We start from the raw sequence: 12,925 nt of genomic DNA on the forward strand, positions 1-12,925 counted from the left end.
AACAGGCTTATCTCACCGTTTCCAGCGCTTTTGTGCACCTTGTGCCATTTAGACTGAAAAAAACGTTCAGTTGCAACTTTTTCATTGGGGATTCCAAAACTTTAAATAATTTGTTTAAATAGTTCCTTTAGAGTTGAAACCAAGATTTCAAATTACCCTTTTTCATTATAAACATCCACTGTAAGAAAGTTAAGTATCAAGTAATTTGACTGCAGACCTTTTGATAAAATACGTTGATGAGTGACCCTATTTTATTATGGCAGTCAAACAGCACTGATTTTCAGCTTTAGTCCATGAAACCTCCAAACATTAACCAAAGTTGCAAAAAAAGTCTTATCTCACCATTTCCAGCGCTTTTTGTGCACCTTAGGCTTGTCTGTGATGAAAAAATGAAGATTTCAACCAAAGTTGCTAAAACAGGCTTATCTCACCGTTACCAGCGCTTTTGTGCACCTTGGGCTTATCTGTGATGAAAAAATGTAGATTTCAACCAAAGTTGCTAAAACAGGCTTATCTCACCGTTTCCAGCGCTTTTCTGCACCTTTTGCCATTTAGCCTGAAAAAAACGTTCAGTTGCAACTTTTTCAGTGGGGATTCCTAAACTTAAAATCATTTGTTTAAAGAATTCCTTTAGAGTTGAAACCAAGATTTCAAATTACCCTTTTTCATTGTAAACATCCACTGTAAGCATGGTAAGTATCAAGCAATAAGACTGCAGACCTTTTGAGAAAATATGTTGATGAGTCACCCTATTTTATTAGGGCAGTTAAACAGCACTGATTTTCAGCTTTAGTCCATGAAACCTCCAAACATTAACCAAAGTTGCAAAAAAAGGCTTATCTCATCATTTCCAGCGCTTTTTGTGCATCTTAGGCTTATCTGTGATGAAAAAATGAAGATTTCAACCAAAGTTGCTAAAACAGGCTTATCTCACCTTTTCCAGCGCTTTTGTGCACCTTGGGCTTATTTGTGATGAAAAAATGAAGATTTCAACCAAAGTTGCCCAAACAGGCTTATCTCACCGTTTCCAGCGCTTTTGTGCACCTTGTGCCATTTAGACTGAAAAAAACGTTCAGTTGCAACTTTTTCATTGGGGATTCCAAAACTTAAAATCATTTGTTTAAAGAATTCCTTTAGAGTTGAAACCAAGATTTCAAATTACCCTTTTTCATTATAAACATCCACTGTAAGCATGTTAAGTATCAAATAATTTGACTGCAGACCTTTTGAGAAAATACGTTGATGAGTGACCCTATTTTATTATGGCAGTCAAACACCACTGATTTTCAGCTTTAGTCCATGAAACCTCCAAACATTAACCAAAGTTGCAAAAATAGGCTTATCTCACCGTTTCCAGCGCTTTTTGTGCATCTTAGGCTTATCTGTGATGAAAAAATGAAGATTTCAACCAAAGGTGCTAAAATAGGCTTCTCTCACCGTTTCCAGCGCTTTTGTGCACCTTGGGCTTATCTGTGATGAAAAAATGAAGATTTCAACCAAAGTTGCTAAAACAGGCTTATCTCACCGTTACCAGCGCTTTTGTGCACCTTGTGCCCTTTAGACTGAAAAAAAACGTTCAGTTGCAACTTTTTCATTGGGGATTCCAAAACTTAAAATCATTTGTTTAAAGAATTCCTTTAGAGTTGAAACCAAGATTTCAAATTACCCTTTTTCATTAGAAACATCCACTGTAAGCAAGTTAAGTATCAAGTAATTTGACTGCAGACCTTTTGAGAAAATACGTTGATGAGTGACCCTATTTTATTATGGCAGTCAAACAGCACTGATTTTCAGTTATAGTCCATGAAACCTCCAAACATTAACCAAAGTTGCAAAAAAAGGCTTATCTCACCGTTTCCAGCGCTTTTTGTGCATCTTAGGCTTATCTGTGATGAAAAAATGAAGATTTCAACCAAAGTTGCTAAAACAGGCTTATCTCACCGTTTCCAGCGCTTTTGTGCACCTTGTGCCATTTAGACTGAAGAAAACGTTCAGTTGCAACTTTTTCATTGGGGATTCCAAAACTTAAAATCATGTGTTTAAAGAATTCCTTTAGAGTTGAAACCAAGATTTCAAATTACCCTTTTTCATTATAAACATCCACTGTAAGCATGGTAAGTATCAAGTAATATGACTGTAGACCTTTTGATAAAATACGTTGATGAGTGACCCTCTTTTATTATGGCAGTCAAACAGCACTGATTTTCAGCTTTAGTCCATGAAACCTCCAAACATTAACCAAAGTTGCAAAAAAAGGCTTATCTCACCATTTCCAGCGCTTTTTGTGCACCTTAGGCTTGTCTGTGATGAAAAAATGAAGATTTCAACCAAAGTTGCTAAAACAGGCTTATCTCACCGTTACCAGCGCTTTTGTGCACCTTGGGCTTTTCTGTGATGAAAAAATGAAGATTTCAACCAAAGTTGCTAAAACAGGCTTATCTCACCGTTACCAGCGCTTTTCTGCACCTTGTGCCATTTAGCCTGAAAAAAACGTTCAGTTGCAACTTTTTCATTGGGGATTCCTAAACTTAAAATCATTTGTTTAAAGAATTCCTTTAGAGTTGAAACCAAGATTTCAAATTACCCTTTTTCATTATAAACATCCACTGTAAGCATGGTAAGTATCAAGCAATAAGACTGCAGACCTTTTGAGAAAATACGTTGATGAGTCACCCTACTTTATTAGGGCAGTCAAACAGCACTGATTTTCAGCTTTAGTCCATGAAACCTCCAAACATTAACCAAAGTTGCAAAAAAAGGCTTATCTCACCATTTCCAGCGCTTTTTGTGCATCTTAGGCTTATCTGTCATGAAAAAATGAAGATTTCAACCAAAGTTGCTAAAACAGGCTTATCTCACCGTTTCCAGCGCTTTTGTGCACCTTGGGCTTATTTGTGATGAAAAAATGAAGATTTCAACCAAAGTTGCCCAAACAGGCTTATCTCACCGTTTCCAGCGGTTTTCTGCACCTTGTGCCATTTAGACTGAAGAAAACGTTCAGTTGCAACTTTTTCATTGGGGATTCCAAAACTTAAAATCATTTGTTTAAAGAATTCCTTTAGAGTTGAAACCAAGATTTCAAATTACCCTTTTTCATTATAAACATCCACTGTAAGCATTTTAAGTATCAAGTAATTTGACTGCTGACCTTTTGAGAAAATACGTTGATGAGTGACCCTATTTTATTATGGCAGTCAAACAGCACTGATTTTCATCTTTAGTCCATGAAAACTCCAAACATTAACCAATGTTGCAAAATAGGGATTATCTCACCGTTTCCAGCGCTTTTGTGCACCTCAGGCTTATCTGTGATGAAAAAATGAAGATTTCAACCAAAGTTGCTAAAATAGGCTTATCTCACCGTTTCCAGCGCTTTTCTGCACCTTGTGCCATTTAGCCTGAAAAAAACGTTCAGTTGCAACTTTTTCATTGGGGATTCCTAAACTTAAAATCATTTGTTTAAAGAATTCCTTTAGAGTTGAAACCAAGATTTCAAATTACCCTTTTTCATTATAAACATCCACTGTAAGCATGGTAAGTATCAAGCAATAAGACTGCAGACCTTTTGAGAAAATACGTTGATGAGTCACCCTACTTTATTAGGGCAGTCAAACAGCACTGATTTTCAGCTTTAGTCCATGAAACCTCCAAACATTAACCAAAGTTGCAAAAAAAGGCTTATCTCACCATTTCCAGCGCTTTTTGTGCATCTTAGGCTTATCTGTCATGAAAAAATGAAGATTTCAACCAAAGTTGCTAAAACAGGCTTATCTCACCGTTTCCAGCGCTTTTGTGCACCTTGGGCTTATTTGTGATGAAAAAATGAAGATTTCAACCAAAGTTGCCCAAACAGGCTTATCTCACCGTTTCCAGCGGTTTTCTGCACCTTGTGCCATTTAGACTGAAGAAAACGTTCAGTTGCAACTTTTTCATTGGGGATTCCAAAACTTAAAATCATTTGTTTAAAGAATTCCTTTAGAGTTGAAACCAAGATTTCAAATTACCCTTTTTCATTATAAACATCCACTGTAAGCATTTTAAGTATCAAGTAATTTGACTGCTGACCTTTTGAGAAAATACGTTGATGAGTGACCCTATTTTATTATGGCAGTCAAACAGCACTGATTTTCATCTTTAGTCCATGAAAACTCCAAACATTAACCAATGTTGCAAAATAGGGATTATCTCACCGTTTCCAGCGCTTTTGTGCACCTCAGGCTTATCTGTGATGAAAAAATGAAGATTTCAACCAAAGTTGCTAAAATAGGCTTATCTCACCGTTTCCAGCGCTTTTCTGCACCTTGTGCCATTTAGACTGAAAGAAACCGTTCAGTTGCAACTTTTTCATTGGGGATTCCAAAACTTTAAATAATTTGTTTAAATAGTTCCTTTAGAGTTGAAACCAAGATTTCAAATTACCCTTTTTCATTATAAACATCCACTGTAAGCATGGTAAGTATCAAGTAATATGACTGATGACCTTTTGATAAAATACGTTGATGAGTGACCCTATTTTATTATGGCAGTCAAACAGCACTGATTTTCAGCTTTAGTCCATGAAACCTCCAAACATTAACCAAAGTTGCAAAAATAGGCTTATCTCACCATTTCCAGCGCTTTTTGTGCACCTTGGGCTTATCTGTGATGAAAAAATGAAGATTTCAACCAAAGTTGCTGAAACAGGCTTATCTCACCGTTTCCAGCGCTTTTGTGCACCTTAGGCTTATCTGTGATGAAAAAATGAAGATTTCAACCAAAGTTGCTAAAATAGGCTTATCTCACCGTTTCCAGCGCTTTTCTGCACCTTGTGCCATTTAGACTGAAAAAAACGTTCAGTTGCAACTTTTTCATTGGGGATTCCAAAACTTAAAATCATTTGTTTAAAGAATTCCTTAAGAGTTGAAACCAAGATTTCAAATTACCCTTTTTCATTATAAACATCCACTGTTATCATGTTAAGTATCAGGTAATTTGACTGCTGACCTTTTGAGAAAATACGTTGATGAGTGACCGTATTTTATTATGGCAGTCAAACAGCACTGATCTTCAGCTTTAGTCCATGAAACCTCCAAACATTATCAAAGTTGCAAAAATAGGCTTATCTCACCGTTTCCAGCGCTTTTTGTGCACCTTGGTCTTATCTGTGATGAAAAAATGAAGATTTCAACCAAAGTTGCTAAAACAGGCTTATCTCACCGTTTCCAGCGCTTTTGTGCACCTTAGGCTTATCTGTGATGAAAAAATGAAGATTTCAACCAAAGTTGCTAAAATATGCTTATCTCACCGTTTCCAGCGCTTTTCTGCACCTTGTGCCATTTAGACTGAAAAAAACGTTCAGTTGCAACTTTTTCCTTGGAGATTCCAAAACTTAAAATCATTTGTTTAAAGAATTCCTTTAGAGTTGAAACCAAGATTTCAAATTACCCTTTTTCATTATAAACATCCACTGTAAGCATGTTAAGTATCAAGTAATTTGACTGCAGACCTTTTGAGAAAATACGTTGATGAATGACCCTATTTTATTATGGCAGTCAAACAGCACTGATTTTCAGCTATAGTCCATGAAATCTCCAAACATTAACCAAAGTTGCTAAAACAGGCTTATCTCACCGTTTCCAGCGCTTTTGTGCACCTTGGGCTTATCTGTGATGAAAAAATGAAGATTTTAACCATAGTTGCAAAAATAGGCTTATCTCACCGTTTCCAGCGCTTTTGTGCACCTTGTGCCATTTAGACTGAAAAAAACGTTCAGTTGCAACTTTTTCATTGGGGATTCCAAAACTTAAAATCATTTGTTTAAAGAATTCCTTTAGAGATGAAACCAAGATTGCTTCGTAAGCACTTTTTATATCACTTTTTGAAATCCTTTTCATGTCCATGACCAATAAGTATAGTTGTCTAAAAAATATAAAAGGTGGTGTCTTTGGCCTGTCACAGGACCGTAATTAATAGGACCAATCATTTTGACATAACAAGCTTCCATCTTGCTCATGTGGTGTTATCCAAGTGTCGAGCCCCGACATTCAAACTCAACTCGACACTGCATCATTTACACCATCTTGTCATTTATAGTCTAACACACAAGCTCAGTTCTTACATTTACACCTATGATACTATGTTTACAACATTTGATTCATATCACGACATTGTGAGTTATTTACTAAGTCAGACAGTCAAGACTTTCTCTTACCATTTGTCAGTTAGATGAACTTCATCCACGACGATAGCTATTACGTTGTCTTGACAAACATCGGACCCTAGCTTGTCCCTCCACTTCTTGTTCAGCAGTCAGGATTCCGGGCAGTCAGGATTCGATCTACAAATGCCTTGATCGCATTTCTCAGTTCCTCTTTCAAAATGAATGCGCTGTCGATGTCTTCTAAAACAGACTCAATGGCAGCATCTACACATCTCAGCTCTTCAGCGGCAGGTATGTTAGATGAAAACGAATTCAACCCAAGCGCTCTTTGGTGATGTTGTTGATTACGTCACTGTTGATCATCCGTCCATCATCATATAAAGCCCGCCCTGACAATTTGATTGGTCTGAACAGCTCTGTTCGGCCATAGTTTCTCCCCAACGGAGCAATGCCAGACCGAACTTCCCGACCTCAAATGTTGTGGGCGGGGCTAAGTTCGTCTGGCATCCAGGCTACCTGTGGGTTTGGCATTAGCATTGATAATTCTGCTAACATCGCTCCCTCCGGTAGTGGATATTTAGGATTAAAACATGACATTGATGATGTCTTAAATGGCCAGTTACTACAATTGTATTGGATTTAGCTGAACAGTGTCAGGCCTGAAACAAGTGCCCCTTCAAACAGAGCTGCAATGGTTAGTGGTCGAAATCTCCAACAACTTGTGGGGCAGAACTTCAAGGAGCCGTCGGGAGAAACTTCACCATCATCAGCAGTTGTTACGAGAACCCGGTACGTCCTCATTAATCGTCATTGTAAATAGACGCGACAAAAATGCAACATGGTTGAGATCTTAGATAAACCAATGCTATAGCTTGAGGTTACTAAATTGATAAACGTTTGGTATCATCTATGCTAATGCAGGTGAAAGAAATCCCCAAATGCTCACAACATGTTTTACGGCTTTCCCGCCGGACTGTGGCACAATGACACTTGCCATTCTTCAGCAATACACCTTGGCAGGTGTAACAATGGGCATGGACCGAGTCTGCGGGTGCTTGGTGGAAAGTGTGTGGAATAAGTTTAATTATCAGAAAGTCAAATCAAGCAGTAGAACAACGTTTTGTGGGCCTGTAATCTGTATTATTCACATTCTGATATTTGAGTATTTTAAAGCAGTATATGTTACAGTTGTTAGGATTCAGAGTCAGTTCCATCTGATCTTGCATTTTGTGTAAAATGTCAGACTAAGACTAACGGCACTATGAGTTGTAGTTACCAGAGTGTGCCAGCAGAGGGAGTAGAGCGTTGTTCCAGGGCACATAACACTTTCTCCAAAGTGACAACAGGTATGAGCAGCAGAGGATTGTCTCTGTGCATTTTCATATAACTACTCTCTTTTCAGGACTTTTACAGGAGCAGCTCGGGTAATGATAGGGGAAGGAGAGGAGACTGGGATGAAATGAAATCTCAAAACAAATGCCAGAGTAGTATGAATATAGCATAACCATTTATTACTGCATTTAGTCTGTATGTTTTGTTTCAAACTAGGCCTGTATTGAAATGATGATTGAAAAGATCACCCTGAAGAACTAAATAAAGCAACAGACTGCCAGGGCTTTATGTGAATAACGACAAGCCAACAGCTGGATAATATCAGAGTGAGCCCATTTAAATGAACGCAATAGCCCAGAGTTTCAGACAGTGTGCTGCAATGAAGATGTGAATGAGCTGTTTGACTGCATGTAATAGAACCAACTAGTAATCTAGTGTGTTTTCTTACAATGTGAAAGAAAACAAACTGTGATCACTCGTAGGAGAGTCCAGATGATCCTCCATCAGTATCAGTGTCCCTTGAGTCACAGTAAGTATGTACATGAGTTAAAGCTGTGTCTCAATTCAGGGGCCAAATACTTTGGAGCAGGGGTCTTCAACGTGTTTCAGGCCAAGGACCCCGAAACTGGTGGAGAGATGGAGTAGGAACCCCTACTATATATATTGTATACAATTGTGTTTAATATTAAACTGGGCCTAGTGCCATATATAAACATAGCTACCCTGTTATTTTGCATTCATTACTAAGCTATTCAAATATTACACAGGTGCATATATTTATGTTTTTAATTCAAACATGTGCAAGGTAGAGGGTGGCCACGCCACTGCTATTTATAAACATACATATTGCATACAACACTGAGCTATTAAAGTAATTCACAGATTCATGTTTTTATTTTAAACATACATGTAGAAGAGACAGTGAATCCTCAAGCCCTCTGTGGATGCCACACATACTCCCACATTAGTGAGATGTCGGACCCTGATGGGCAGCACACAACTTATCTAACCTTGGACGGATGGAGGTGGTCAGGCAGAGGGTCAAATCAGCCTCACAACATGTAGGATGCATGTTAATGTGTATTTGAAGACATTTAAATTTGAGGGAAAAAAAATGGTTAGAAAACAAATCAAAAATGTTAACAAATATACAAAATTGTCTAATCAACCAAACATTTCGCGACCCCCCTGCAGTACCTCCGCGGACCCCCTGTTGAAGACCTCTGCTTTGGAGGATACAGCCTCAGACAGAGAATACCATATGAAGTGGAGACAAGGAGGATATTTAAATATTTAATGAAAATAAAATGGGTAATATGAGGGAGAACAACATAGTGTATAAACATAGACAGGTTCCTCAACATAGGAAAGCATTAACAAAGGCTGGAAGGCAGGGACCCAAACAATGTGGGATGGTGGGGATGGAGGGCTTGGGGATTGGGTTTTTTGGTCGTGATGACAGTGGGTGGTTGGGGATGGGATGGGATGGGGTTAGGTACAGTGTTGCTTAACCAGGGGTGCTTCGGCATTTCCTCCAGAGTGGCACGGTCCTCAGGCTCTAAAGCCAAACACTTCCCCAAGAAGTCTTGGCAGTCAGTGAGGAGAGAGGACAGACGACAAAGAAACGATGAGGCTTGAATCTACGATGATCGACTGTAACATGGAAAGGAACATAATAACTGCATATTGTAACCAGTGTTGTCTCACCTTTGGACCACACAGAGCTGATTCAGAGTTTATTTCTGCGAAGCCCTGTGGTGTGGAACCGCCTGAATCAATCCAGCATTTCAAATAATAATGCCAACTGCTGGACTGTTGCGAGGCCAGCTGATTTGAAACTTTGGAGGAGCGTATGCTAAAGTTCATACAATATGTCAGATAGAATGAGACAAAAAAAAGAAAAGGATGAGGAACAGGCAGAGATTTTACAGTCAGATGAATGAAAAGCAGGATAACAAGACAGGTTGGCTGTACCCGTGAATTGGCTGTAAATGTAGTCTTTCTTCCAAATGCAAACACATCCAAAATCAATGATGCACACTCGCAGGCAATCGGAGCTGGACTCAATGAGGATGTTCTCTGCTTTTATATCTCGGTGGAAGATGCCCTTTGCTTTCAAATCGATGGCAGCATCCAGCAGCTGCTTCATGATGATCTAAGAAAGACATAGAGTCATTAACTTCAATTAGAGTGGTGAAGAAGGGACTCTGGGTGGGACTGAAAAACACATTCTATGTTGGAGCTGCTCTGGGGTAACATCCGCCCACATGCCAGATGCTGTCTGGATAAGGACATGAATGCATCGTGTCATTTTTGCTGCTGCATTCGTCCTGTTTTCTACAGAGTAACTTTGCTGCTGTGGTCCCAATCTGTGGACCCGTAACACTGAAAATGTCAAAAAGGAATTTGTGCTGAAAAAGTTTTATCTTTTTTCAGTCAATGATATATCCATTAATTACAACTTAAGTTCCCTCTTTAAGGTGAAGGTTTCTAGAGAGTGAATCCCAAATAATTGAATAGACATATTTAAAATGTTAGTTCAGTCAGACAACTCACGTTCGATCATGTAATATATTTATTACAACAGATTTAGTGGTTGGCGTCTAGGCTCCAACTTAATCACTCCCCCATATGATTACACAGGAATGATGGGAGTGATGACCAAATACTTGAAACCCCCCCGTTGGAGCCTACAGGTGGATGCTGGGGTGATGGAGGAGCTGAAGCAACTGGTAGCAATACTGCAGCAGCAGTGCGATCAAGAGGGGTTGACTGGTAATGTCTCTCTGGTTAAATAGACCACCTGATACGGTGGGTGTGTATTATAGATGGCTGTGGAGATTGAGGTATGTCACATGATGTATGTCACATGATGTATTTCACATGATGTATGTCACATGATGTATGTCACATGATTGGCGCAGCGCAGCTCGAGTTGCCTGCCAGAAATCGCAGGCGTCGCCATATTTGTGATTGGACCCAAATTAAATATGGGTGTGACAGCAGCCAAACACTCTCCACTGAAAGGGATGATGTTTAAAATTACGATTTAAAATGTGATGTGAATATACTATATTAAATAATTTTATCACATCAGATTATGTACTTACTAGTAAATCATCAGACCTCCTATGGCCGGCATAAACTGAGCCAAAGCTTCCTTTACCAAGTATTTCAAGCTCCAGGTACTTGACCTCATAGTCAACTGCACCAATGAACACAGACAAAGACACATGGTTTAATATAGTTTGGGGGAAAAAAAAGAAGCATCACTACCTCTAACTTACTTAAAAACCTCTAACTTACTTAAAAAAAATATTTTTTCCAGGACTGACAGTTTAATATATTAACTCATCATTTACCTTTTCATATTTCTAAGGCTTTCAACCACCACATTTCAACATATGTAGTCTTTTCAGATGTCGTGGAAATAGCTAAGTGGCGAGAAATCCTCATATAGCTTCACAAAGTAAAATCCATCCAGCTGACAGGGAGCTGAAAGATAAGTATTTGTTTGAGCTCCAATGAACACAGACACAGACACATGGTTTAATATAGATGTGAAAAAAAGATGGCATCACTATCTCTATCTTAATATTTAGTTTTTTTTCTTCGAGATTTTAATATATTAACTCACCATCAGGCAACAGGATAAACAGCAACAGACCCATGTGCTCTCTGTCAGGAGGAATCTCTCTCAGTGTGGACTGATTGGGCCATGACTTGAAAACGTGGTAGAATGATGGATTTGATCTTCAAACATGAACTCATTAGTGTTTCAACTTTGACCAGCACAGTGTGTTACTCAACCCTTGTATGGTGTTCGGGTCTGTGGGACCCGTTTTCAATGTTTACTAAAAGAAAAAATGATGCAATAAATATTTTTTTCAACCTGAGACTCATTTGCCTTAGTTCATTTTCTGTGATGAACATATACAATGACATATTTTCAGTGACTGTTCACCGTACATCCCCCCTTCACATTTATATTACATATGTGGTGTGCGGGTCCACTGGACCCAGGACTACGTAAAGTGTTAAATTGTTCATTTCAAGCATCTCTGCTCCCACATTCCTGCACATTTTATGTAAAAGCTCTCTGCCAGTTTCTGCATCTCACAAGGATTTTGTGGATTCCCCCTTGGATTTGAAAACTCCAGCACGGATAATAACCCCAAAGTATGCAAATAAATGGGTTTGGTCCATCTCATTCCAGCTTTCTACAAAAACATGCTGTTCCTCCAAATAAGTGCAGAATGATTTACGTAATGAAAAGTTTGTAAGAAGGCTTGATGTCCTGCACATGATTGCACGTTATTACATTGGTAGCCATGCGATTTCATCATTTTTTGTCATCCATATGTTGGCTGCTGATGGTCTGGCCTGGATTTGGAACTGGCTGCAGATGAACTTTTTATGTAGCTGGCTGATGGTCAATCTCATCGTCTTCTTCAAACTCACTGTCAGACTCGGAATTAATAGAAACAGGATCTTCATATTCTCTAAACTCTTCCCCTTCATTGTCTTCCAAAGATTTTCTCTCTTCAAAAATAATTTCTCATGTAGACTGACATGAGTGTGTTTCATTTCTAATAAAGTTCAAGAAATATCCCTCAACACTGATGAAAAACCTTGATTCATATTCGTTTTTTCAAATCATATCTTGATTGTAATTGATGTTTCTTTGTATAATTTTATTTTATCACAAAAAACGTAAAGCACTTTTATTCATAAATGTGATTTAACAGGGGTAAATGACTAATATTAACCATATATACTGTTTATATTGCTTGTAATTGGGATAAAGTTAACATCTGTTAAGTATTTTTACATATGTTGATGTAGCTGCATTGATTGAAAGACCGAATAATGTGGTGGGTCCATCAGACCAGGCTGGGTGACCAAAACACAAACACCACACAAGTTTAAGCTGAAAGAGCTGCCCTGTTTAATTCAAGCCTCCAGTGGACCAGTCGTGATTAAAATGGTCATAAGCTGTCAATTATAATTTTTTTTATTATGAATTTAAGATTCTATGACAAGAAGTTAAGATTTTGTTATTGTTTGGTCTATTTATTATTGTCTCAATTTAGCTATGAACTGATTTCATTTTTGTTTGTATTTATTGATGTTTTTAATAAACTTGTTGTGTTTGTTTCGCTCATGAAGGAAGCAGGTTAGAACAGGCTCTGTTCCCACTATGATAACACAGTGACACTTTCATGGAATTTTGCTGGTAGTGTCTTTGTTATATATCATAGCTAAGGTATTTAAATGAAATGATTAACAGCTCATCAACATTGAATTGTCCAGCTGTAATTGCAGGCCATGTGCATTTTAATACCTTATTTAGGGAACATATGTATATGTTTACACTTAATATTGATTGGTTCCTTCCAATCAAGAGAGCAAGACAATTTTGAATTCTAAACATTGTCCAAGGGCTGGTTGATA

The sequence above is a fragment of the Platichthys flesus genome, chromosome 4, assembly GCF_949316205.1.
Source record: "Platichthys flesus chromosome 4, fPlaFle2.1, whole genome shotgun sequence".
Taxonomy (NCBI): Eukaryota; Metazoa; Chordata; class Actinopteri; order Pleuronectiformes; family Pleuronectidae; genus Platichthys; species Platichthys flesus.